The sequence below is a fragment of the Rosa chinensis genome, chromosome 2 (assembly GCF_002994745.2).
Source record: "Rosa chinensis cultivar Old Blush chromosome 2, RchiOBHm-V2, whole genome shotgun sequence".
NCBI classification, from domain to species: Eukaryota; Viridiplantae; Streptophyta; class Magnoliopsida; order Rosales; family Rosaceae; genus Rosa; species Rosa chinensis.
The window spans coordinates 22177233-22203586 of NC_037089.1; the positions used below are offsets into that span (position 1 = coordinate 22177233).

The window sequence follows — 26354 nt, forward strand, 5'->3', positions numbered from 1 at the left end:
GGGGCAGAAAAGGCTTCAAGGTTTTGTATTCGGATTCAAGGTTTTTAGCTTCTTGAATCAGGGTTTGGCTATTTGTTTGAGGGTTAGGGCTTCGTGCTGATAAGGTGTTGTAGAGAAACTGAAATTGAGAGCAAATTGCTGTGTATTCTCATTGATAATAGGGGCCTCTTTATATAGAGGATTACAATGCATAGAATCTCAATCATACAAGGAAAGTAATCGTACATTGAATAAGAATCTAGATCCTTCTAATTGAACCTTATTACCACTAGGTCAAGTAACCTAGAGTTTGGGCCAAACACAAATTAGGGTTTACTTGAACACAACTAATACTCTTATTATTTTCCATCTTCATACAAACCCCAAAACACCCAAGAAGAAATTGACAGAAACTCATTTCAAGTCCGAAGAAGCTGCAATCCAATCTTGAGAGATGATTCTCTAATTTGATTGACAATCTGTAGCAGCTCTCTAAGAACCCGGTGATGAACTGGCAATCCAAGCCTCGACAACTCAAAGTTTCTGAATTTATAACTCCACCAAAATAACAACCCGTCAACAACGTAACAACAATCACAATTCACCAAAGCCGAGAGTAACTCAATTAACCTTATTTTGATCCTCAACGTTTTCCGGACACTCGACGAAGCTCAACTAGTGATGAAGTACGATATGACAGTCACCAACTCGAAATTTCCAGACTTTAACTTCAATCAAGGTCAGTCCTCGCCTATAGATGCAGTCTAACTAGAAACCCCAAGAAGTGCCGGAAAACCACCGATGTCGAAGAACGGTGTTGGAGCCGAGAGTAACCCACAAATGAAAATCATCAGAACTTAATCTAATTCGAAAACTAAGTACACCAACGTGTAGAGCATGATGAGAGGAGTGAATTTCATACCACATGCACCCCAAACGGTGGTCGGAGTCGCCGGAGGTTCTTCAAGCTTTGGATCGTCGATTCTCCGTTCACAGTCGCTGCATTTATGATCCAAGGCCACAAGAACATAGGCGACAGCGAGACAAAGATGATGGTGCTCGTGCGCCGGCCTGAAGATGGAGCGTCGGTCGGGTTAGGGGATCGGGTTGCTGGCTCTCGGTTTCGAGTCAGGAGACCTCGAAGCCTCTGGACGTGATCTCGATCCTTAATCTGATCAAGGGTATTTATAACCCCAAGTTCAATCTATTTCAATGGCTAGGATGAAGCGGTGGTGGAAGGCCATGATCGCGCCGTTGATTTTCTATGATTTTCTAAAGGGTTTTTGTCCATTTACCCCATTTCTAGGGATTTTTTTCCCACTTACCCCATTAAATTTTTTTAATTCCCTCTTACCCAATACACTCTAAGGGAGTCTTCCCTAATACCCCATTAAGATTTTTTTTTTTTTTTTATAAATTTTTTTTTAATACCATTTTACTCCCCACCCTTTGTTACTCAGAGAGAGAGAGAGAGAGAGAAACCATAGGAGACTTCGCCGGAGCCCGTCACCGGTCATCGATGGCCAAAATCATGTCACCGGTCGCCGAATTCGGGCCAACTTTCGCCGGATTCAGGTTACCGGCCGCCGCCCATCGAACCTTTCAGAAAACCTCACCGGAAATTTTTATTACCCCAATAGACATTTATTGCCCCTCAATAGACGACTATCAGCCATGTATTTCCCCCAATAGACGTCTATTGCCCCATCCCATAGGACTTTCAGTCGCCAGAATAAGAACTAATCTTCCTAGATTTAGACAAATAAAACTTTGATTAAAGAAAAAAAATGAGAATATTACATCAATTCAAAACGTCTATTGCCCCCCAATAGACCCTTAACACACTTCTTTTGGCCAAATAAAACCTTTTTTTTTCCTTCATTTTTTCTTCCATTTTGGGCCTTCTGCCCCATTTTACAAAAAAAAAAGGGAAAAAAAGCTAGAAATTCACTAAATATTCCTCTGATACAACACCACACTAAATCAAAACCCAACACACAAAACCAAGCAAACCAATCCAAAACACCCGAAAATTCAAAAACAAATACACACAATTATAAACAAGAACATTCTTATTCAAACCTATCAATGGTGGAACTACTGGGTTCACTCCCCTGAGCTGCAAAGTAGCTCCAAAAAAGTGCATATAAGGTGTTCGACCATTTACCGCAAAGAAGCTGTTGCTGAACTCCTCCTCTACTCCAGACACGATTTCGAAACCTGATGAATGAAGAAGAAGAAGCTTCCTGCTACCTAAGCTATTTGGGCCCCTCCGCCGTCGTCAATCATTTCCTGGCCAAACTGTTTCACATCTTCGCAGATCTTCTCCACTCTCTGCCATCGAAATTCTTCGTTGCGAATCGTCAGCGGCTCTGCGTCGGCCATGGAGTCCTCCGTTTCAATTTCATATTCGGCGAGGCGTCCAGAGGCCATCGATAACATCTTCTGGTCATCCTTGTCAGCATGACGGCGGTTGGACACGGCCGAGCTCACCGATGAGCTACAGCGGAATCTGGGCTAGATGTCGAACCGCGCCGGAGCTGGAGATCTGGGAGTAAATCAACGCCGACTGGAGGTGGAGAGAGAGAGAGAGAGAGAGAGAGAGAGAGAGAGAGAGAGAGAGAGAGAGTTTCAGATCAGGAGGAGAAAGAGAGAGAGAGGTTGATGTTGATGACGTCATTGTAATTCTTTAATTAGTTTGAGGGCAAAATGGTCATTTTCTATTAATTTGGGTAGGTGGGAACAAAAATCTCTTGTTGGGGTAAATGAGATCATTTTCCCTCATTTTGGGGCTTTGGGTCAATAACCCTTTTCTAAAATCTCATAACTTCGGAAAATCACAATAAATAGCTCGGGTATCCTAAAAATTCCCCAAAAATTTTCACAAACTTGTCGTGTCGTGTACTTTATTATTCAATCCTTAAATCGAGAATTTCACTTTATGAAAATTTCTAAAAATATTCTCGAGCACTTTGACATTTATCGAGATCGTTAAATTTTCTCATACAATCTCTACTAAGCTCGATACATTTTTCCAGGGCTCACATCCGCCATCATATCGACATGAAATAAACCGGTCAACCCTTTAAAAGCTTCTACTTCCCTAAGGGGAGCCGACCCTTAAGGAGATAAAATTCCTGAAATTTTCACATTGGTTGATATAGCTCCAACCTACGGGAGCGTGAGAGCTGACAGATCGAAAAAATAAGTTGTGAATGAGCGGTTATGAGCATATTAATTTTATGTGGTATTTAAAGTTTAGGGTTGACCTACTAGATCGAGACCCAAACGACGATGAAAATAGCTGAAATTTTAACCATAACCATTTCTTCTTATCATGATAACATCCTACGGTCAATTTTAATAAAGTCTATTTCCTCCACATTGTTGCTCATGGAAGGTATGGTATTTGATACAACTAATCAACAAGTTATATCACATTCGTAGACGTATAAGGATTTTGTGTGATCTAAAAAATTGAAATTAGAAATTGATAAATTTTAAATTACCGGTCTATTTATAGCGTATTAATAGGTATTATGTAAAAAAATTAATCCCATCCGCCGTCATTTCGACATGAAATAAACCGGTCAACCCTTTAAAAGCTTCTACTTCCCTAAGGGGAGCCAACTCTTGATGAGATAAAATTTCTGAAATTTTTATATTATTGATATATCTCCTACCCACGAGAGCGTGAGAGCTGACAGATTAAAAAAAAAAGTTACGAGTGAGCGGTTATGACCATATTAGTTTTATGTGGTATTTAAGGTTTAGGGTTGACCTACTAGATCAAGACCCAAACGACGACGAAAATAGCTGAAATTTTAACCATAACCATTTCTTCTTATCATGATAACATCCTACAGTCGATTTTGATAAAGTCTATTTCTTACACATTGTTGCTCATTGAATGTATACTTTTCGTTATTACTAACAAGCTAGTTATACCACATTAGAGGAGATATAAGAACTTTGTGCGATCCAAAAAAATCGAAATTAAAATTTGATAAATTTGATATTACCCATCTATTTACAGCGTATTAGTAGGTATTGTGTAAAAAAATTAACTAAATCTACCGTCATTTTGACATGAAATAAACCGGTCAACCCTTTAAAAGCTTTTACTTCCCTAAGGGGAGCCTACCATTGAGGAGATAAAATTTCTAAAATTTTTACATTATTTGATATAGCTCCTACCCACGAGAGCGTGAAAGTTGAGTGAGCGGTTATGAGCATATTAGTTTTATGTGATATTTAAGGTCTAGGGTTGACCTACTAAATCGAGACCCAAATGAAGACGAAAATAGTTGAAATTCTGAACATAACCATTTCTTCTTATCATGATAGCATCCTACGGTCGATTTTGATAAATTATATTTCCTCCACCTTATTGCTTATGGAAGGTACACTTTTTAATATAGCTAATAAACAAGCTAGACCGCCTTAGTAGGCATATAAGGATTTTGTGCAATAAAAAAAATGGAAACTTGAAATCGATAAATTTGACATTACTCATCTATTTATAGCGTATTAATAGGTACTGTGAAAAAAAATTAATTCATCTGTCGTCATTTCTACATTAAATAAAGCGGTCAACCCTTAACATACTTACACGTCCCTAAGGAGAGCTGAACCACGAGGAGATAAATCCTGAAATTTTTACATTAGTTGATATAGGTCATACCCACGAGAGTATGAGAGCTGACAGATCGAAAAATTAAGTTACGAGTGAGTGGTTATGACCATATTAGCTTTATGTGGTATTTAAAGTTTAGAGTTGACCTACTAGATCGAGACTCAAACGACGACGAAAATAGTTGAAATTTTGAGCATAACCATTTCTTCTTATCATGATAACATCCTACAGTCGATTTTGATAAATTATATTTCCTCCACCTTATTGCTTATGGAATGTATACTTTTTAATACAGCTAATAAACAAGCTAGACCACATTAGTAGGCATATAAGGATTTTGTACGATAAAAAAAATAAAAATCTGAAATCGATAAATTTGATATTACTCATCTATTTATAGCGTATTAATAGGTACCGTGCAAAAAAATTAACCCAATCCATCGTCATTTCTACATCAAATAAAGCAGTCAACCCTTAACATACTTATATGTCCCTAAGGGGAGCTGAACCACGAGGAGATAAAATTCCTGAAATTTTTACATTAGTTGATATAGGTCATACTCACGAGAGTGTGAGAACTGACAGATCAAAAAAAAAAATTGCGAGTGAGTGGTTATGAGCATATTAGTTCTATGTGGTATTTAGGGTTTAAGGTTGACCTAGAAGATTGAGACCCAAACAACTTCGAAAATAGCTGAAATTTTGATCATAATTATATCTGCTTATCATGATGACATCCAACGGCCGATTTTGATAAAGTCTATTTTCTCCACATTGATCCTCATGGAAGGTATAATATTTGTTACAACTAATAAACAAGTTAGACCACATTAGTAGGCACATTAGTTAGCCCTCACACTCTCGTGGGTAGGGGTCTAGTAACCTATGTCAAAATTTCTAAATATTTATCTCCTTGTGCTATAGCTCCCCTTAAGGAAGTTTACGTCTACAAAGGGTTGACCTCTTTGACCACTGTCGAATTGACGTCGGATTGGCCTCATTTTTTTTACAGAATACATACTTATATGCTATAAATAGATGAGTAATGTCAAATTTATCGATTTCCATTTCAGAATTTTTGGATCGCACCAATTTCTTATATGTCTAGTAATGTAGTATAACTTGTTTATTAGGGGTATTAAAAACTTAAACCCTCCAACACCATCATGATGGAGGAAATTGAATTTATGAAAATCCACCGTTGGATGTTATCATCATCACAATATATGGTTATGGTCAAAATTTCAGCTTTTATCGTCGTCATTTGGGTCTCGATCTACTATGTCAACCCTAAACCCCAAATACCACATAACACTAATATGCTCATAACTGATCATTCACAATTTATTTTTTCGATCTGTCAGCCCTCACACTCTCGTTGGTAGGGGGTCTAGTAACCTATGTCAAAATTTCTAGATTTTTATCTCCTTGTGCTATAGCTTTCCTTAGGGAAGTTTACGTCTACAAACGGTTGACTAAATGAATCGAAATCAAAACAATAAGTGATGCTATGAGAAATCTGAAATTTAAATATTTGAAATTACATTACGTGATGTAATGATTTCATGAAAATTTTTCGGACGCCTGACCTATTTACAATTAATGTATGAAGTTTTGAATTATAAAAATTCATTTAAAAAAAATTCGAATTATAGAAATTCATTTTTAAAAAATTTAAAAGGCAATAGAACTCGGAACATATTTTTCGGAACTTTGTTGAATGAGAATGTCCAATTTAAAAACTCGATAATCAAGTATGCATTGCGCCAAGTCCGTAGTAAATTTCCTGACATTTTTCGGCCAGCTCTAAGCTCTTTATTATGAATTTCGGAAGTTTGAAAATACATGATTTTTTTTTGTGTGTGGCTTTTTTAGAAAGGAACTCAATGAATTCATTTAAAACCTATGGAGATTACATGGTGCAATCAGAGCCGTTGATTTCAGTCACCGACTGATCTGGACCGTGTATCATTAATTACATTTAGGGCACGTTTACTTACTTGGAATGGAAAATAATCATGAATCGGAGACAAGTGGAATGGGAGAAGAAAGGAATCGGTATTGATTCAGGAGGAATGATTCCTAAACCCATCTCCCCTCTTCATAATCGAATTCCTGAGTATTCAGTAATCGATTCCTGATAAGGAGGTGGGACCTGCATCCATTCTGATTCCTTCATGTGTTAGTAAACGCATGAATTCTTTTACCCGGAATCATTCCGATTCATTTATGTGTTAGTAAACGCAAGAATGTTTTTACCCTGTAATCATTCAATTCCATTCCAAGTAAGTAAACATGCCCTTAGGGATTGTTTACTTACTTGGAATGGGAGTGAATGATTACGGGGTAAATTTATTCCTGCGTTTACTAACACATAAAGGAATTGGAATGATTCTGGGTAAAAGTATTCATGTGTTTACTAACGCATGAAGGAATCAGAATGGGTGTAGGTCTCACCTCTTTATAAGGAATCGATTCCTGAATACTCTGGAATTTGATTTTGAAGGGGGGAGATGGGTTTAGGAATCAACTCATCTGGAATCAATACCGATTCCTTTCTTCTCTCATTCCAGTTATCTCTTATTCATGATTATTTCCATTCCAAGTAAGTAAATGTGCCATTAGAGCATAAATATTGAGACGGCGTAGAAGAAGCCAGATTGGTCAACCCTGTTCCTCAACCCCAAAACCCATAATGGTGACCCGATTCCTCCTTTCGATTCTGGCGACCTCTGTTCGGCGGACTGGTGACTATGGAATTGTCTCGGAGGTGCAAAGCGGGGCTTTGTCCTCTTTGGTTCAAATGGGTGAGCTGTGACGGCAGCTTGAGGCTCAAAAGTTTCCACTGTGCATGGCGGTTTCCAGTCAGATTTTCTGACTTCGACCACGACTGCTGACGAGACTGGTAGTGGTTGCTGCGTCTCGGTGAGGTGAAGGATCATATGGTCTGTATTTTGGATCCTCAACTTTGGACAGAGAATAAAAACTTGGAAGGTTCGGACCTGCCGGCGGGTTTTCTGCAATTTCCGGCGAATTTGGTCGCAATCGGCGAAGACCCAGGTAAGAGGTTTGATGTGCTCTTACGATTATGTGTTCATTTACGAGTTTTGGTTAAGTGTTGGAGGAATTGGTATTTTGGGTCCATCCGCCACCAGTGAGGGAGAGATGAGTACATGACTACATGGTGAGGCAGAGGCCAACATGCCTTGGCACCGAGTCAAGCCCTCCATTCCCAAAATGCATATCAGCCACCTGCAATATATATCTCAACAAATTAAAACCTACTAATCAAAATTGCTCGAGATCAATGACTTTCCATGCTCCAGTAATCAAAAACAAGCAAGCGAGTGATATATATACCTGGACAATCTTGAAAGTCCCATCGGAGCGGAAGTGAACAGGGAGATTTGGGTTGTTCTTCATCGAAATTTTACCCACCCATTTCTTTCTACCTCTTTATGGAACCGGACACCGTCTATGCCTTTTCCATATATATATTTCCCCTTAATTAATTGACACGTGCAGTTCACATGTGTGGACCCAGACAAGACGAGCATAGGAAGCTTGGAGCAGGGAAGACGTTCCTGGGAAGGGCAAAATGAAACTATAAATCGTACTTTTTTATTTGAACTGTTCATATAATTAATTAAGTTGTACTTTTTTCTAAGCTAGAACTATCTTAAGCTTAGAAGACGATTGCAGCGTACTTTCTTTTAGATTACAAGGGAAGGTCGAACGGGGTTGACAATGAAATATAGGTTATTTTACACTTTTTCGGACGAAGTATTCATCGGCGTAAGGTCAATCTGCAATTTTATTTTTAGTTTCTCATAATCTAATCAGACTCTAGATGTAATTACTAGGGCTGGGCATCCAAAACCGAAGACCCGATCCCGTCCCGAAAATTGATGAAACGGGCCGGTATCAAAATCTGAAATTCACTGTTTAGGCCCGTCCCGTCCCTAAAAAATAGGACGAGTTTCGGTTCTCATTTTCTATGTCTCGTTTGGGCCCGTCTCGTACTGATTTATATATTTATATATATATATATATATATATAATATGTATAATTTATATTATCTTCACTCCTACTTTCTTTTCTGTCTTGGTCTTGTCTCCCTCACCCTTTATTAGTTTATTCCTCCCAGTCAGTTTCTTTTCTTTCTTCTCCCTTCTCCCTCTCTCTTCCCCACCCCACGCCTTCACCTCTCTCTGGCCCTCTCTCTCCTCGTCCGTTTTCAGCCCTCTCTGGCTCTCTCTCCCTCACCCTTTATTCAGCCCTTCTCACCCTTTGTTTAGCCTCTATTTTTCAAAGACATCACCACTACACCACTGCACTCCGGCATCCTCGGCCCACAACCATCTTCAGTCAATCTCGGGGCTCAGGGGCACCACAATCGTCGCACCACCCACAAGGAACGCCTTCCAGATTTGTTCCTATCGATTTTAATTATCTTTTTTAAGATCTGGGTTTTGTCAATTTGTGCATGTTCTATGCAAGAAGTGGTAGCTGAGGTTAATTTTATTTTCTTCTTTTCTTGAGATGTAGGTTTGTAAAAGTTAAGATCTGGATGTGTAAAAATTGATATTTGAGTTGTATTTGGATTTTGATATGGAAGAAACACTTCTTCTTTTATTTTATTTTTGATCTGGTCACAGAAACACTTTTTTTTTTTCCTTAATTCACTTGGAAGATGATCTCTCAATACTTAATCTACTTGGTTTCTTATGTTTCAATGTCCTCTACACTTGAAATTAGTGTCACGCAATATAGATATTTTCATATGTCATCTCTTCAGCTGCATCTTGAATGATTGAAATCTGGGAATTTGGATACTGAAGTGTAGGGGAAAAAAAAGAGTCGGGTATCCCGAATTGGGCCCGGGCCCGACCCAATCCCGATCGGTTTTGGTACCTTCGGTACCAACTTTGAAAAACAGTAATCCCGTCCCGACCCGTCCCGAATAATATTTTCGGTATCAGTCAGTCACCGGCCCGTCCCGGCCTGTGCCCAGCCCGCCCTAGTAATTACTTCCTGTTCTCAAAGAGAGAACTATGTGCAATATGCTTCCTTGATATGATGCATTTTCGTCCACACATGTTCAAAGAGACTCGAAAAATTATCAAAATATATAAGGGGTGCTACAATAAGCACTTTAATGTTCAGAACTTGGCAATTTAAGCATCAAAACCGAGTTACAGAGTGCTTAACCAAAACTTGTTTTAGAAACTCAAGAAGTGTCCTCTACAATTTGTAATCAAAATCTCTTGCTTCCAAGAACATTCTCCCGTGAAAACGCTTTTGTTGACAATTTTCCACTCAAGACGAATAGTCTCATAAGCCAAGAACGTGTTTAAGATGCTTTAAGTGGGCTACTTAATTTAATTGTCATATTTTCTCCTTTTTTTTTTTTTTTTTTTTTTGAAGGGGAAGACGACAAGCTTTATTAAGTGAAACTGAGGAGTATATGGAGTGATGCAAACACATAAAAAGAAAGCAATAAAACATAACAAGATGCACAAGAGCATCTAATTTTGAAAAGTAACCAGGGTATGACTAAATGCCTTTCGAACATGATTAGAAGCTGAAAAGCCAAGAGCTGCACTGCCTATATCAATTCAGCAGCGAAACTATAGTAGCAACCGTGACTAGGATCGTAACCGTAACTTGGGAGATACACTTCAAGAGAGTGAGGTGAGGCTCCCGAGAGTGCGAAGGCGACCAAGGGTGTCAAAAACTTGGACGTTAGCAATCGAACTCTCAAGAACAAGAACTATGAGACAGAGTCTCTACCCCAAAATTGAATTAGAGCCCGGATTAAACAATAGCAACCACCTGGGTCCCAAACATGAGCCCAAGAATGCGTAGGCCTAGGGAAAGCTGCCCAATACCCTGCAAGGCCCAACATACATGCCCAGGCCCACAGAGAAATACTATGGACACCCAGACCACTCAAACCACTCCGATCGGTGTCCCCAACCCTTCATCGACACCACCCGACCACTGCTGCTAGTACACCAAAGCACGAGGGCAATGAACAGCCTCCACTAGAGGAAACATAAGGGCGCTAGAAGAAAGAAACGGCGCTCTGAAGACCACCAGCCCAAATCAACCTTGCAACCCGGATCGGACCCCTATAACAACCAAATTCCTTCAGCCTCTGCGATCGGATATCATCTAGACCTTCACCATCACCGATTGCCACCATTAGCCTACCCGATCCCCATCGTACCCACTTCTCCATCCCCGTGAAAGAGACGAAATAGATCCAGGATTCCAAAGTCGGATTTTCTCTCATAAACCCACTTTGGAGAAGCACCTCCGACGACGAGAATCCCTCGAGCAAATGATCTCCTGAGTAGACTACCCACGAGCACCGCTGTATAGTTTAGAACGAAAATCCATCAAGAATCGGGTGCCATAACCCAGTGGTTGAGCACAGGATACAGACGACCTCAAAGAGGACAACAAACAGGCTTCACGAAAGGGATCATCGTAAGCCAAAGATCTCGATGAGCAAAACCCTAAAACTAGGGTTTGTCGCCGCCAATAGAGAGAGAACAGAAGAGCTCTCATAAGTTTTGTGACTGTCATATTTTCTCTTGTAAACCGAAATAAAAATCATTTCTGTTTTCCCAAGCAAATTTTAATTGTGCCATATTTCCTACCAGTTTACACTAGGCCAATAATTCAATCAGACGATAGTTTTTCACTATCGTCTGATTATAAGGCTGTTGTTGTCTATCTCAATGCCGTCTGATACATGAATCAGACAATACTAGAAAACTGTCGTCTGATAAAATTTAGTACAATAGCATCTACTACCCTGTCCGTTGTCTAAACACCACGAAGAACAACAGAGTTGGTTCTTTCACTCTTGTGCAAAGCAAGTCATACAATTGTAGCTTTTCAATTCTCTGTGGTCTTCCTTTTCATCAGACAACAATACATATTAATTCTCTGTGGTCTTCCTTTTCATCAGACAGCAGAACATATTACTTTTTTGTTGTGTTATATCTTGTTGGACAATTGAATATGTTTAATAACTATTGTAGATAGATGATTCAGACAACAATTTTTTCTTTCTTTTTTCTGCATGCTCATTTGTTAGACAATAGAATGCAATGTCTGGTCGAGTACATTGGGCTAAGTACAATAATGCGCCTATTGCACTTAGATAGGGAATTTCAGCTCCCAACACCTCTTCGTCATCTTCCTTTAGACGAAATGGATCTTTCTTTGTATCCAAACTTTGACCGATCATCGGAGTGATAGCAGGATGTGCTTTGTCCATATTAAATCGCCTGAGCATCTTTTGGACATACGCAGAGTGGTGGATTAGTATTCCAGAAACTCGGTGTTTTAGTTCAAGGCCTAGACAGAATCGAGTTTTCTCAAGATTCTTCATCTCAAATTCGGACTTCAAGTAGCTCGCGGTTTCTCTTATTTCATCAAGAGTACCTATTATGTTCATATCATCGACATATACAGCTACAATTGCAAATCCGAAACTTGTTTTCTTTATAAATACGCATGGGCATAATTCATCGTTCTAATATCCCTTCCCAATCAAGTAGTCACTTAGACGGGTATACTACATCCACCCGGATTGTTTCAATCTGTAAAGTGAGCGTTTCAACCTAATTGCAAACGCACTCCATGGTTTAGAGTCACTTGATTTGGATAATGTAAGGCCATCAGGCACTTTCATACACTAGGCCAATAACCTCAATATACAACACTTTTTACACAGCCAAAAAAAAAAATTGTGTGATGATGGAAAGTCAATCATACAACACAATTAAGGACCTTACATTGTATAAGACCATAAAAATTTTGAAGTTTTTATGTAGAAATTGATTGCACAACACTAACAACAATATTTTGTTGTGTGAATGATAAAAAGAAGAGCGACAAATTTTCCTCCTAGCTTGACTCAAATTTGGCTCCAAATTAGTACTACATAGTACAACAGAATAGTTATATCTGTTGTATGAGAGTAGCGTGGAAAATATCATACAACCGTTTTTTACTTTGTGTTGTCCAAGTGAAAACGATATATTGGGAAGGTTTGGATGTGCTCAAAAATGACACTCATTCCCCACCCCCAAAGCGAACAAATTTTGATTGACATGTATGTGATGATACTAAGCTCCTAGCCTCCTACAACCAAATTATTTATTTGTGTTGTCTGAATGAGAAATGTCTACTCTACCGCCAAAATTGATACTTTGATTGCACATATATAGGCGGAAACTTTCCCTCTTTGGTCCCGCAGCTCAAATAAGTGTAAATAATCACACAACATAACTTGATCTATGTGTTGCACGTCTTTGAAAACTTAATTAGGGCTATTGACTTTGTCTCCAGTCACTTTGACAAAAAAGCCATTTCCAACACTTGCCAAAATAACCATTCTTTTCTTCGAGCTGTCGAGCAAATCCTCAAAGCACCTTCTCTTGAAAATGGCCAATCTCCTCGAACCATCACCCAAACAGCCGTCACTCATCTCACTCAAACCATCACTCAGTTGAGATTAGGGTTCTATTATCTCGACTCAAATTATCACTCAGTCGAGATTAGGGTTCCATTTGTGGAATTTGTACACTAGGAAAAAGGAGGAGGCTAAAGATTAGGGTTCTTCACTCTCTGGGTTATTCCATTTGTGGGCTTCTTGGTATGGGGGTTTTATGGCTAATCAATTCTTCACTTCGACAATTCAATCTTGATTAGATCCATTCACTGTACTTCGACATCCATAGTTGGTGAGTTAAATTCGAGATTTTAGATTAGGGTTTCGATTATTTGCCAAAATTGTTTTTGTTTGTGTTTTATCCGAGAGTGGACATTGGGGTTTGCTAAATGATAAAATCAAATAAATTTTGTCGGGGTTGTAAAGGATGGCACTGCTTCGGCTACTGCATGAATGGGTAATCCTTCTCTCATTCTTAATTTTTCTATCTTTTGTGCATAATGGGTAAAACCAAATTGGTGTTTCTTTCTGATTTTGATTTTGGGTTTTCATTTTGATTTTGATTTTGGGGTTTCTTTTTTATTTTGATTTTGGGGGTCCTTACTATGAGGATGAACACGCACGAGGTGTTCTAGAGCCATGGGACTCACCATCGTCAGGCTTGTCGTTTTTTCTCAGAGGCTTTCAGGCTCGAGCACTTCCGCCACCACAACTTGATTGATTAATCAACCCAGATGCGAGATTTAAAGGGCGAGATTTATAGGTTAGGCCCTTGATTCCACTTTTTCATTAATTTCAATACGAACAGGAATCAGTTGATGCAATTTTCTAATTCGTAGGGGTTCTGGTGAAATAACAAAGAGCCTTCAAAGACGAACAAGGGCTTCTCTTGGTGTTTTGAAAGGTTTGTTTTAGGGAGATCAGACTTTCAGCTTTGCATCACATCTGCCTTGTTTTTATTTTTCTCTGACTTTGGGATCCATAGTATGGTAGGCCTCATGTGAGCTGTACCCGTCCCAAGCCTCCTAGAAAGGTCCCCAAGTCACCTCATAAGGTAATTTTTTTTCCCAGATCTTTTACCTTTTTACTTTCGTGTTATGAATCTGTGCATAGATTTGTGGAGAAAACCCATTAGGATTCACTAGGAATGCAAATAAGTTAATTTGTTTGTGTATATGAAGATCAAAGTAGCTGAATCTAAGGATCAAGTTTGTTCCTTTTGCACATTTTTATGGTGGAAACCCATTAGGAGTCACAAGGAATGAAAATAAGTTATTCTATTTGTTGAGCAAAGTAGCTGAATTAGCTGAATCTGAGGGCATAGTCATGTCTTTTTAGATGTAGTATCTGAGGAAAAACACAGAGGGCAAGTAGTTTTGATTTGATTGCTCTTGAGTGGTTTTGTTTTTAGTTTGGGATTTTCGGCAATTGGGCTTGTGCTTATTTTTTTAATACTATCAAGCAATTGGCAAGGGATTTGTAGTCCGGCATACTAAGTTTACAGAGAATTACAGGCTTTACTTCCGCAGTCATTTTATCCAAGGGTGTGATTCCTGTTCTTTCTCTTCGCTCTTCTCTTTTTGACAAGTTGCACTATATAATGGTGAATTATGAAATTCTATATTGCTATAGCATCTGGGAAGGTTGGGAAGTAATAAAATTTGGCAGATATGTTGGGATATTTCTAATTTTTTACTTTCAAGTTTATTCAAATATAATCTCCCAGCAATGTTGTTTCACAACATAGACATGATCAATTATCATGTGCAGTTTAGTGATATATCAAGAGATAATGCATTAAAAAAAAAGGTATAATCCATATTTTTCTTTGTTGGCAAAGAAATATGTGCTTCCTATAAAAGAAAATTGATTTGGAGGTTTTGTACGTGTACTGATCATTTATTTTCCTTCTGGTTTGCAGGTTGGAAGTAGTTCTTTTGTTGATAGTGTACCTTGCATGCATTCTTCTTACAATGACTAGTTGGTTCATGGCACTTTCTTGGCTTTTTGCTCCCTATTTGTTCAACCCATCTGGGTTTGAGTGGCAGAAGTAAGTGTCTTAAGAGGATTCCTATCATTTTAAGGGTTTCAAAAGAATCCCATTTTGGGCAGTTTGGTGAGTACTAATGGAATTGATATATTTGTCTTAAGCTGAAAGATTGGTGGGCATTTGGGTGGAGTTTGCTTAGTCTACGTTATGTGTAAGTGATCTTCATCGTAGTTGGTGTTTGCTTTTCAATTACTGATCTTGGTTTATTGAATAGCTCTATGTATTTCTGTATCTATAATTAAGCATACATATATATAATTGTATATACCCGTTTATATATGAACAAATGCACAGCAATGATTTGGCCTCGTGAGGTCCATAGTTTGCGGAAATTCTTATTCAAATGGACATGCAAAGATCTGAGACAGACTCGTAATAATGGGGAGGAGCATGAATGGGTCTATTTTGATTTGGGCAACACATGATACTGCTATCCTTGAAATTTAAATTAAATGTGATTATTTATTTACAAGTAGTTGAGCATATCTGGGAGGCACATGCAGTTGTAGATTTTTTTTGGGTTTTTTTTCTATTTGTAATCTGTCGAATTGTCCTAATAATGAATGATTGAGATGCATTTGGAGTTCACCAAAAGATGGATTCTTTTGGTTTTGGTTTTTTGTCGTTTTGTTCTCTTTGTTCTGTTGATTGATGAAAAGGCTACCTATGACTCTTTCTATCTATTTTGGAACTTGGTTCTATTTAACTGGTTTGGTGATCCTTGCTTTTGATCAGAGTAAGTAAATTGGACGCTGAAACCGGTTGTTCATAGTTGAGATTGGTTGGTTTATTACCTGAACTTGCATCCCAAGTCTTACGGCCCTGATCTCGCACTTGGTATGAATTTCTCGGCCAATCTTATTTTTTCTTATTCCCTTAAATTGATTGAGATATGCCTAATACTAATGTATTATATGTGATTTTGTGCTTTGTTTGTTGTTTATGGTTCTATTCTACCTTTGTATTCACTTGAGTGTTTACCTCGTGAAGATACTTTTATTTGCTACCAATTTTCTTTGTTTTTGCACCTCTGATGTAAGAATCTATTTGACTGCATTTATAATACCTAAAATTACAACATGTTTGGTGTCTACATATAAGGTAAACAGTGGCATTGAAGAAAATAACAAGCTTAATTCACTTTCCTTAGTTATTGTTTGGTACTATAGATGATGAGGTAAGTAAACTGCAAATAGTTGTGGATATTAGTTTGTGCCTTCTTTCATTGCTTGGATTATAATTGAAACGGTGAATAACTGAATCAATCTATTGTGTAGGTTGGAGCTGCATGCGTTTTCCATTTACATATTTGGATCTCCGGTCATGTTTGTTGGGTATGGGCAATGCTGCACAGACCTCAAGAAGTTGAATGTGAAATCAATTGTGAAGACTCCTTTGGGTAGAATGCTTATATTAGAATGCATTTGTTCTTTTAATGTTGGTCTGGCTGATTAGGAAATGTTCCCTTTTTACATTTGAAGTTTATAGTACGACTTCGATTAATCATTTGATGTTTGCAATCAGTTTTGTTTCCAATTGATCACTGTTCATTAGGTAAAATTGAGCATTAATAATGCACAAAGTTCAAAAATGAAAATGATCATACAATCGATTTTAATAAATGACAATCCAACATTGTCTCAATACACAAAATTTGGGTATATATATAATGCAGTTTTATATATCACACAATGGTTTTACAAAAATTATGTGTTCTCATTAACAATCACACAACTATAAAAATTGAAAGACGTTGTCCAAAACTAAGTCACACAACAACCATACTCTATAACTGAAGTGTGACAACAAATCAGAAGACACTGAATTTCAAAAAAAGTGGTCTGAAAATGCTTTCCAACAACAGCTTCAAACAAGTTTTGTTGTCTGACGCATGCACCAGCCGTGCACAGCAGCTCTGCCTAGCATCTGTCGAGGGAAGGCACAACACTTATAACAAAAATATGTTGACTGTTTTTATGTCATACAACGATGCTGCACCGTTGTGTCATTTTTCATCACACAACGGAGATCGTCCAAATCACACAACGATTTTACTCCGTTGTCTGTTAGCTTTTTGGCCTAGTGATATATATCTCTGAATTAAGATCTCCATAGAGATATGCAGTAACCACATCCATGAGCTGCATTTCCAGTCCTTCGAAAACTACTAAGCTAACTAAGTAGTAGAAAGTTATAACGTCCATTACGGGAGAGTATGTCTCCTCGTAGTCAATTTTAGGGCGTTGTGAGAAACCTTGCGCGACAAGGCTAGCCTTGTACCTTAAGACTTCATTTTTCTCATTACGCATTCTGACAAAGACCCATTTATGTCCTACAAGCTTTACAGTACTTGGTGGGGTTAGCACTACCGGACCAAATACATGTCTCTTTGCCAGAGAATCTAATTCTGCCTAGATTGCTTCTTTCCATTTAGGCCAATCTGCTCTTTGTTGACATTCTGCAATAGAGCGTGGTTCGATATCATTGTGCTCTATGATTTCTTGAGCAATAGTGTATGCAAATACATCATCAATGTATATGGAAGATCTTTCCGTCAACTCATACGCACTCTCATAATCCATTGAGATTTCTTTGTTCTCTGGAATCATTTCAAACATCGGAGCATCCTCCAGTATTGATTCATGGACATAACTATAGTCAGAGACAATCTCATGAGAGAGATTCTCTACATTGATGATTAATGGATTAGTTTGTGCCTTACTAGCCCTCTTCTTCCTTGGGTGAGTGTAAGTCGAACCAAGTGGCATCCCCCTCTTCCTTTGGGGAGCCACGGCCTCAACCACACCTCCACTAAGTGTGGTTGCAGCTCCTCTATCTGCGGCGCCGTGCCCCTTATTGGGGACTTCTAACCTTGCAAGCACATTGCAGCTGGTATATGTGATCTTGTTACTTTTACGATATTAGTAAACACATCAGGCATCGAATCTGCTACGTTCTGAAGATCGATTATTCTTTTCACTTCACTTTCACATTGTGAAGTGCGGGGATCCAAATAAGACAGAGTGGGGACAAACCACGATAATTCCTGTCATTCCCTTGGAAAATCATTTTTCCTATCTCCTCCTAATGACGGGAAGACTGTCTTATCAAAGTGACAATCCGCAATTCTAGCGGTAAAGAGATCGCACGTCAAGGGTTCCAAGTAGCGGATAATTGTTGGAGATTCAAATTTAACATAAATACCTAATCGTCTCTGATGACCCATTTTGGTGCGTTGTGAGGGCGCAATAGGCACATATATTGTGCAACCAAATATGCGTAAGTGTGAAATGTCAGACTCATATCTAGCTACCAACTAGTACGCAGAAAATGGTTGGCTAGCAGTGGGCCTGAAACAAATAAGTAAATCTACGTGCAATATTGCATAGCCCAAGGTAGAGGTGGAAAACGGGCCGCTAAGCACGAGCACGGCACGGGCCCGACACACTTAAAAGCGGCCCAGCACAGCCCAAGCCCGTTAATGGCCCTGCACGACCCGAGCACGTTAGAATAACGGGTCGGGTTGGGCCTAGGAATATTAGCCCATTGGCCCGACCCGGCCCGAGCCGATAATAGGCCCGGCACGGCCAGAGCACGGCATATTGTGGGCCGGCCCATTACAAACACAAAATTTCATTTTATTTTTAAAAATATTAAAAAAGTACAATGATGAGATTTGAATATTAGACCTGTTTATTTAAAATCTCATGACAATTTCACCAATACTATTTCTTTTATGTTGTCAAAATAGTGAAATAAAACATTATATCCTTATTTTGACATAAGTATTTTTTCTAAATATTAAATATATGTTTATTAATAAAGACTAATTTCATAATAATACAACTATAGAATGAAGGAAAGAATAGTATGATACTAAATCTTCATTATATTAATAAAGATTAATCTCACAATAATATACTAAAAACAATATATTTTGAGTTATTTTTTCTTTCTTTCTTTCTTATAGGGGAATATAAAAAATTATTAGAAAACTAATCTTAAAAAGCTAAGATTAAGAAAAACATTGTAGAACTTAATTTATTTTAATTTTCTAAATAGTTAAATAAAATTAATTTTTATTTGTTCAAATTAAGATTTTAAAATCATGCTTTATAGTGGGTAGGCACGAGCACGGCCAGTTTATTGACCCAGTACGAGCACGGCCAGGCACGATATAGGCTCGGGCCATGGGCCAGACCTAGCTTAATGTTGAAGTAAATGGGCCGGCACGAGCCCGGCACGATAATAAATTGGTCGGCCCAAGCACGGCACGAAGCACGACTAGGCCCGCTTAAAATGGGTCTGGTTGGGCCGGGCCGGCCCGTTTGCCACCTCTAACCCAAGTCAGATATAGGCAGGTTGGTGCGCATAACCAATGCCCTAGCCACCATTAGTAGCCCTTTGATGGTGGCTTCTGGGAGACCATTTTGTGTATACACATGGGGTACAGGATGCTCTACATCAATCCCAATAGACATGCAATAATCATCAAATGCTTTTGATGTAAACTCTCCAGCGTTATCAAACCTTATAGACTTGATAGGGTGATCAGGGTGGTGAGCCCTTAAACGTATAATCTGTGCTAGAAGTTTTGCAAATGCAACATTTCTTATGGACAGTAAAGTACTTGAATGGTCCGCATTTTGGATGGATAGGTCCACAGATATCTCCTTGTATCCTTTGTAAAAATGGAATGTTTTGTTTTGTGTCTTTAGCATAGGAAGGTCTCGATCCTGTTTTTGCTAAAGAGCAGGTTTTGCAAAACAAGTGATGTGCCTTTGAAATAGTCAATGAGGCATAATGGGAGGGAGGTAGTGCTCCTGGTATTTCAGAAGGCAATGGCTGCATTTGAGCAATATTAGGACTGACACCTTGCAGTGTGGCAGATTTTTCTTCCATTTTATTTTGCACTCGAAAGAAGGGATGTCTGTGTGAGTTCTTTAAAATATGGATCATCATATCACAACCAGGGTGCCCTAGGCGGTCATACAAAAGACTGTATGAGTCAGTGTCCCACATTTCATTGTTGGTGACAGCATAGGATTCAATGATCCGAATAGTAGTGAGGTACAGTCCGCTAGATTGACTCATTAGTTTCTCTAAAATGTGTTTCCTTCCACATTCATTAGAGGTAATATAAATGTATTCAGTTCCATTCTCATAGTATATTTCTACATGATAACCATTGACACAAATATCTTTGAAACTTAATAAGGTTTGATTAGCTCTTGGTGCATACAGAGCGTCTATGACTTTAAATGTTGTGCCATTAGGTAACAAAAATTTGGCAGTTCCTCGCCCTTTTATTACTTGTGATGATCCAATCATCGTAATCACAGAGGAATTATAGGCTATTAATTTAATGAATAATTGCCTATTCCTTAATATGGTGTGGGTAGTCCCACTATCAACGTAGCATTCAAGTTCTCCTCGATTCATTCCTATAAATAAATGAGAGGTATTATTAATTAATTCAAAAATGTATCTCATTTTCTTTAGAGTATTTCTATTTTAGGTAGAATGATAATCTTTTCATTCTAATAATTTTTTCTGTAGATGTATTGCTTTACATCTTTATAGTGCTATTTCGAACCATGTAAATATGTGTAGTAAATAAAATCGAATAAATCCAATGCTTCAGAATAAAATTTGAAATTTATTAATAAGCTAATGATAATCAAATCAAGGTCTTGTTAAGAAATCTAATTCATCAAACCATTATTGAAATAAACTTTAAGACCAAGCAATAGTCTAAATTAAAGAGAGGCATTATGCCTTCACAACTGTCTTTGGAAAATAAAATAAATAAAGCAGATCAGTCAAAATCTAGTGCATTCATTGACTGAGCAAGTTCCTCGTTGCCATTGAAGTCTGCAATTGTGAGGTTGACGTCTGGGTCATGGCCTTCTTCTTCCATATATTGAGCCTCTTATTCTTTAGACTCCATATACCTCTTGTAAGTGGCTACTACTCCTATAGAATGGTTCATTACCAACTCTTTCCTATTTGACTGAAGGGTTCTTAGGTGCCCTTTGCACCTTGTTTCCATGACCACTAGGCCCAGCACCACCATCTCTACGCCATACATTAGAAGGGCTTCCACGACCCCCACGTCCCTCGCCATGTGGTACATTGTTACCACGTGGATAGGAATCAGCACGTCCAACCCCCTTTACATTGGGGTTCTTTCCACCTTTCACTTTGCCATAATTAGCCTCGGAAATTTTCTTTGTCCCAACGGGCCTGGCATTATTGTTCAAGAGAATCTCATTATGCCTCTCAGCCACTTGTAGTAGGTTGATCAGCTTATTGAAGGTTGTGATTCCTTTGTTGTCATACTCCAGCCTATACTGGTTCGCTAGTGTAAGTGCTGAAGTGGGAAAAGTGGAATGAGTCTTCTAGATCATATCATCTTCTGTGAGTTCCTTTCCACATAAATTGAGACATGTCTTTAGACGCAACATGTCCTTGTTGAAGTCATTAACCTTTTTGTAGTCAAGCAAGCAAATTTTATTCCACTGAACGGTCAGTTCTGGGAGCAAAGTATCATGAATGTTCCCAAAATATCCCTTAAGGGCATCCCACAGTTCTTTGTGTATCTTCAACTGAAGGTTCTCGCAGCATACGCTAGGATCAATAAGTCGCTTCAGAAACATTAAGGAATTTACTTTCACCTTATTAGACGGTACATCATCTTTGGGGTCGGTAATGGTGGCAGTGTAGCCTTTTGCTACAAAAGCGGTTTCCACATCAGAAACCCAACAATGGTACTCAAGTCCTTCTGAGTCCAAAATGTCAAATTGAGATCGAGTTGGATCAGCCATCTACATAAATAAGAGAGAAGATATAAATTACGCAGTCATAAAGACATCCACGTGAATTATTTTAAAAAAATATGAATTAGATTTCAAGACCAAGATTCGTAATGGTCACATTTTTTTTTATGCTATGTGAAAATGCTTTATCATGGTAAACAAGGAATAACCATAGCACATTTAATAATTAATAAAATATAGCATATAAAGGCATGCATAGGAAAAAATTATATAAGCGTAAATGAAATAAAACATGCTCAAAATTTCATAAATAATATATAACAATATGTATGTATATATATATGGCATGCTCAAAATAAAATATAAATAATAACATAATATAAAGGCATGCGTAGGCATAATTATATAAGCGTAGATAAAATAAACAATAAAATATAAAGCATGCTTAAAAATAGTAAACATAAATAAAATTCACATGATTTAGGTTTCACGAATATATATGACACATATAATAAGATATATGGAAAGTGATATATAAATAAGGCAGCCAAAAATATATATTAAAAAAAAACATACTTGGTTTCGAGAAAATAAAACGATCCTAGCGCACGTACGTGTTGATGTAGGTGTGCATAGCGATGTTTTTGGGTCTGAGAAAACTGGACCACTTCCTCTCTCTTTTCAGTAGTGGGTCTTGTTCTTTTTTTTCTTTTTTTCTTTTTCTTTCTGGGCCGCAGGGCCTGTTTTTTTTCTCTTTGGGCCAGGTCACCCCTTTTCCCTTTTTTTTTTCTTTCTTCTTTTCTTCTTTTCCTTCTTTGCGTCTTCTTCTTCTTTCTTTTCTCAGTTCCTTCCTTCTGGTTCTGTATGTGTGGGCTGGCGACAGAAGGAAGAGAAACGTTGGGGAGCGCGCAGGGCTGGAGTCTGCTCGGTGGTGCAGCGCTGCAGGCCGATTTGGATGGCAGGGGCGGGGATCTGTGCAGACTGTGGCGACCCGAATGGGTATACCACAGCGCCATAATATTAAGCCAATAGGAGCTCGATACGTAGTAGACATACCGTAGACCTACCAACTTAATATTATAAGGCATTTTTGAAAATACAATTTTTAGAAAATAGGAGACCAAGAAAAACTTTCAAGAAGGGACTTTAAATCAACAACCCAACATTCAAAATAGCAAGTCTGGAAATGCTTAAAAACAAAGTGGGCAAGTGCACCGTGGCGCCTTAGGGCTTACATCATAACCGTAATGAAAGGAGTTCAACAATAACAATAAAACAAAGGGGTGAGGCGCGCTCCCAGGCAGGCGGACCTCACAGAGTTCAACATGGAATGAAAAACGAATAAATCGATGGAATACCAAAAGGGAAGAACTTCAAGCAACAGGAACAGCAACACACGAACTCGGCCAACGACTCACTTCTAATCCAAATCGTCCGGAATGACCTCGTTGTAACTTGAAATGTAGGGGTGAGCATTTCGTCCTCACTAGCCCAATAGGGGCCAACCCAACCTTAGTTAGGTTTGAAAACTAATAGGTAAAACATAACTATTAGAATATAGATTGCGCGCATTTGTAAAATCGAGTAAAACAAATGCAAACAAAAACAATCACAGTTGTTTCGTTTCAGGAAAGCATATGCAGCATGCTTCACACAACTTGGAGCTCCGAGATACTTACCTGCCGGCTAAACTAAAATAAATCGGTGACCAACCTGGTTCGTCATCCTTCGAGAACCAGCCAACTACTCTATAGTCTTTATGGCTACAAGTAGCAAAAGTGTCTATTTCCTGGCTCTGAGTCTCCTATAACTGGTTCACTGTCTGTACTCACCTTTCCTCGACAAACATAGGAGCATAGCCCCCTCCGGAGGTTCACGGTTATCGACACCGTGGGATCCCTAGGAATCTACGCGTCTAGGTCCCATTCACTTTCAGGTCACAAACACAAATATACCAAGGGTACAGTATCTCAACATGCAAGTCTAGCCTTGGTTTTCGCAATCAACAATTATCAGTTCTGAAAACAAATGTATCACGAGGCATCGACTAATGAACAATCAAAAATACTTGCAGGCAACATAATATTATACTAGAGCATTCCACATATACCGAAAAGCCTCTAATAAGGAAGGAACAGCTCACCCTACCTGAAAAATACTGGCGTACTCCACACTCTGATGCTTTCCGCTTAAGCTTCCTTAACGATCGTGTTTCCTGAATCATTACTTAGTTTGTAAGTAATTATCCAGGTAAACATTATGATCAACTTTAAGTAACCGCGCACACTAAATCCTTTTTATTTCAATGAGACCATTAATTATTTCTTTCAACCTTTACCAATTTGGAAAACTACTTCTTTCTAAAAAAAAGAAAACGTCCTTATCGCTCCGCTAAACTTTCGCCAATCCGAGCGACCAAAGTCGAGTCGATCCTCACGTTTTACTAGATCGGTCAACCATGGTCAACTCTCGGAGTTGACTTTTGACTTTTGACTTTGACTTCTGACTTTTGACCAAGTATTCCTTTATTTACCATTATTTATTATTTATTAAAAATAAATAAGTAAATAATTCTTATTTATTAAAAATAAATAAGTAAATAATTATAAATAAAGTTTTACTTTTATTTTTACCTATTTACTTCTCATTTTTCACCTTTTCACTTTTACCATGACTTTTACCTCCACACTTTCACTTTTACCTTTTACCTCCTTTTTACCGAATTTACCTTTACTTTCACCTTCTTCACTTTTTACCACTTTATCACAGTAAAACCTCATTTAATCCAATTTTTACCATTTTCTTTATTTTCCTTTTCTTCCAAAAACAAATCCATTTCTTTTCTTCTTCCTTTTCTTTTTCTTTTGGCCAAAACTACACAACAATAATCACCAAATCTTCACCCACAAAATTCCAACACCAAGAAAATTATGCTAATAAAATCCTACTAATTAAACCATCCTCAAATCTCTATTTTTCACAATTTTTCCAACAACAACAATAGCTCAACATAATCAAAATCAACCAAATAAATTCCAAAAATTCTAGGGTTTGTCCAAAACCCATTCATTACCCTTTCTTCTTCAAAAATCATGGCCTATTCCTTCTCCTTGGCCTCCTTCACCTACATCAACATCTCAACCAAAAAACTCGAAAACAAGGTTGCATGGATAGATCCTTACCAAAAATCCTTGCCAAACCCATGGCCTAGCTTCATGGTTTAAGGAGAAACCGGATTCATGCAAACAAAATCACAAATCCAAATCAAAAACTCGGATTTAGGAAGAAATAGATGTAGATCGGATGAATAGAGGCTAGATTAGGAGGGGTATTACCTTGATTTAAGCTTGGAAAGAAGAAATCACAAAAAGCCCCAATTTAGCTTCGGGTTCTAGGGTTTTTGGAGGGTTGGATGGCCAAATTTCTTGGTTTTGGTTGGAGAAATGGAAAGAGGGAAGGAAGAGAAGAAAATCTGGAAATTTTGGTGAGGATTGGGATTCCGGCGATGGCGGCGACCGGCGGCAGCGGCGATTTCCGACGACTTCCGAAGAGAGAAGGAAACGGATGAGAGAGAGGGAGAGCTGGAGAGAGAGAGAGGGAGAAGTGAGAAAATGAGGAAGAGGCTAGGGTTTTTGAGGGAATGTGTTCCTTAAATACCTCTCCCAAATTTAATTGTGAAAAGTCAAATCTGCCCCTCCTTTTGGGCCAATGGGCTTGGGCTGCTCCTATTTCACTTTCCTCTTGATTTTCCTTAAGCCCACTCCGAAAATTACCTCTTCAAACATCCTTATTTCTCCGATACTTCACCAAATCCTTTCAAAAAAAATTTCCAGGCTTGTCCTAAGCCTCGATACTTTAAAAATACTTTTCTAGACCCAAATTGGATTTTCTCCAAATTTCTTAATCCTTTAAATGGCCTCAAAGTCTTAACCTAAGCACAAATACTTTTGTACCGCACGAATACGTAATTTCATACGTTACGACAAATTAAAAGAAACAATAATAATAATATAAAAAAAATACGGGGGTCTACACAGACACGCGCTGGGGAGGGCTGCTGCAGTCTGGAAGGTGTGTGCGCGGTGGTGCGTGCAGGCAGAGAGCGGCGCGGGCAATGGGCTGGGATGCAGGTGTGGGGCAGTGGACTGGGGTGCAGGCACAGGGGCGAAGGAGAAACGCCGGTGCAGGTGGATTGGGCTGGAGACCCGTGTGGGCTGGCGCGGGGCTGGAGGGGTGAGCTTGATGAAGGGTTTTGGTTTTTTTTTCTTTTTCGAAGCTAGGGCTAGAGACTCATGCTGATAACGTGTAAAAGTAAATGGGAATTGGTCTACTAATTTCATTTCATAACCCTTTATATATGGATATAATTACAATGGAAATATCAATTATAATAATGATACTAAATAATGTGCCAATGTGAAATTGAAATCAGCATT

At 38.5% G+C, this 26354-nt stretch overlaps 1 long non-coding RNA gene across 1 annotated transcript; it reads right to left on the bottom strand.

Annotated features, from left to right (window-relative positions):
• Window positions 1-24102: 24102 nt before the first annotated feature.
• LOC121051658 lies at window positions 24103-25501 on the bottom strand. Its single transcript, XR_005806391.1, has 3 exons — window positions 25254-25501; window positions 25101-25125; window positions 24103-24133 (listed from the first exon to the last, which is right to left on the bottom strand). It is a non-coding gene; the product is annotated as an uncharacterized LOC121051658 (long non-coding RNA).
• Between the last annotated feature and the right edge of the window lie 853 nt (window positions 25502-26354).